This window comes from Mirounga leonina, unplaced genomic scaffold (genome assembly GCF_011800145.1).
Source record: "Mirounga leonina isolate KUSES-001 unplaced genomic scaffold, KU_Mleo_1.0 Mir_176, whole genome shotgun sequence".
Classification (NCBI taxonomy): Eukaryota; Metazoa; Chordata; class Mammalia; order Carnivora; family Phocidae; genus Mirounga; species Mirounga leonina.
Window position 1 is genome coordinate 21108295 of NW_023270454.1, and position 3016 is coordinate 21111310.

Consider the following 3016-nt stretch of genomic DNA (forward strand, 5'->3'; position numbering starts at 1 on the left):
TTTTTTTTTTTTAACATATAATGTATTATTTGTTTTAGAGGTACAGGTCTGTGATTCAACAGTCTTACACAATTCACAGCACTCACCATAGCACATACCCTCCCCAATGTCTATCACCCAGCCACCCCTTCCCTCCCACCCCCACCACTCCAGCAACCCTCAGTTTGTCTCCTGAGATTAAGAATTCCTCATATCAGAGAGATCATATGATACATGTCTTTCTCTGATTGACTTATTTCGCTCAGCATAATACCCTCCAGTTCCATCCACATCTTTGCAAATGGCAAGATTTCATTCAACTTTTTGAGGAACCTCCATACTGTTTTCCAGAGTGGCTGCACCAGCTTGCATTCCTACCAACAGTGTAGGAGGGTGCCCCTTTCTCCTCATCCCCGCCAACATCTGTCATTTCCTGACTTGTTAATTTTAGCCAATCTGACTGGTGTGAGGTGATATCTCTTTGAGGTTTTGATTTGGATTTCCCTTGTGCCGAGAGCGACATTGAGCACTTTTTTATATGTCTGTTGGCCATTTGGACGTCTTCTTTGGAAAAATGTCTGTTGATGCCTTCTGCCCATTTCTTGATTGGATCATTTGTTCTTTGGGTGTTGAGTTTAATAAGTTCTTTATAGATTTTGGATACTAGCCCTTTATCTGATATGTCATTTGCAAATATCTTCTCCCATTCTGTTGGTTGTCTTTTGGTTTTGTTGACTGTTTCTTTTGCTGTGCAAAAGCTTTTTATCTTGATGAAGTCCCAATAGTTCATTTTTGCCCTTGCTTCCCTTGCCTTTGGTGATGTTTCTAGGAAGAAGTTGCTGCTGCTGAGGTCGAAGAGGTTGCTGCCTTGTGTTCTCCTTTAGGATTTTGATGGAATCCTGTCTCACATTTAGGTCTTTCAACCATTTGGAGTCTATTTTTGTGTGTGGTGTAAGGAAATGGTCCAGTTTCATTCTTCTGCATGTGGCTGTCCAATTTTCCCAACGCCATTTTTTAAGACACTGTCTTTTTTCCTTTGGACATTCTTTCCTGCTTTGTCAAAGATGAGTTGACCATAGAGTTGAGGGTCCATTTCTGGGCTCTCTATTCTGTTCCATTGATCTATGTGTCTGTTTTTGTGCCAGTACCATACTGTCTTGATGATGACAGCTTTGTAATAGAGCTGGAAGTCCGGAATTGTGATGCCACCAGCTTTGCTTTTCTTTTTCAACATTCCTCTGGCTATTTGGGGTCTTTTCTGGTTCTATATAAATTTTAGGAATATTTGTTCCATTTCTTTGAAAAAATTGGATGGTATTTTGATAGGGATTGCACTGAATGTGCAGATTGCTCTACATAGCACTGACATCTTCACAATATTTGTTCTCCCAATCCATGAGCATGGAATGTTTTTCCATTTCTTTGTGTCTTCCTCAAATTCTTTCATGAGTATTTTAGAGTTTTCTGAGTACAGATTCTTTGCCTCTTTGGTTAGATTTATTCCTAGGTATCTTATGGTTTTGGGTGCAATTGTAAATGGGATCGACTCCTTAATTTCTCTTTCTTCTGTCTTGTTGTTGGTGTATAGGAATGCCACTGACTTCTGTGCATTGATTTTCTATCCTGCCACTTTACTGAATTCCTGTATGAGTTCTAGCAGTTTTGGGGTGGAGTCTTTGGGGTTTTCCACATAAAGTATCATATCATCTGCAAAGAGTGAGAGTTTGTCTTCTTCTTTGCTGATTTAGATGCCTTTTATTTCTTTTTGTTGTCTGATTGCTGTGGCTAGGACTTCTAATACTATGTTGAATAGCAGTGGTGATAGTGGGGATGTCTGCCTTCTAAGAAATGTTCACTCTATCCTAGGAGAAAATCACAGGCAAATTCATTCCTCTTCTTCCTCCTGAAATTTTCATGTTTAAAAGGGGTATGTGCCCCAGCTGCAGTTTCCCACACTACTCCTGGGTGTCAGGGTGTCAGACGCAAGGGCTGAAAGAACCTTCGTCTCAATGACCTTGGTGAGCAATGAATCAACCAGCCTGGAAATTTGCCTGACCTTTTGAAGTCCTGTTATAAAAAGTTAGTGAATTTGTTGACTGTTTAGTCAGTGTAGGTGAAACTGCAGGATATTTGTAGGAGAAGACATTCTAAGTCACGCAAGACAGGCAGAGATGCAAGACTGTGTTCCAAAATGTCAACTGAAGAGGCCAAAATCATCATTAGATTTCTAAAAAATAATTCTGTCTGATATTCACACATGCACATAACATACATACATACATACATATATATATATATATATATATATATATGCACATTCAGCCTCGGACTTTAACCCAGTTGCTGGAAGGTTTATACATCATGCTCACATGTGCCATGACTAATAAAAGGGAGGGCAAGTTAAACATCATACTTAAATCTTGAAATGAAGAGGAATAAACAGGATGATTTCATTCTCAAAGTGAATTCATGTACTTTAAAATAAATAAAATAAATTCTAGCTCATACACATATAAATTACTTCCTAGAGATGCCCAAATTTGCATTTGCAATAGATCATAGTGTAAGTAAAAAGAGATGGTGCTGACAATTTTAATGTGTTTCCCATAAGGCAATTAAAATAGAGCTAAAGAATTACACTGAAGAATTAGTCATACAATCATTTGATATGAAACATAAATAATTTTACCTTATTTGTGAAGAAAAGATACATGAAAAACTCGGGTTGGTGAAAGTCATCAGTAATAAATAATAATGTTTAAAAGTAATAAAATCTAATTTCCATCACTGGCTTTAAATTCCTTCGTTCCAAGTTTTTCATCCAAGTTTGTGATGGCAAATTCATTAACTTATATTGCCTTTCTTGTTTTTGCTTTCCATTATCTAAATCTCATGGAATTATAGATGAAAACAACCGGCTAAAATTGAATAAATAGGTATTTTAATTTAGATAACCAAGTCCTGTAGATTAAGTCTTAACTAAGAAGATTCACAAATGAGACACCTGGGTGGCTCAGTCTGTTAAAGCATCTGCCTT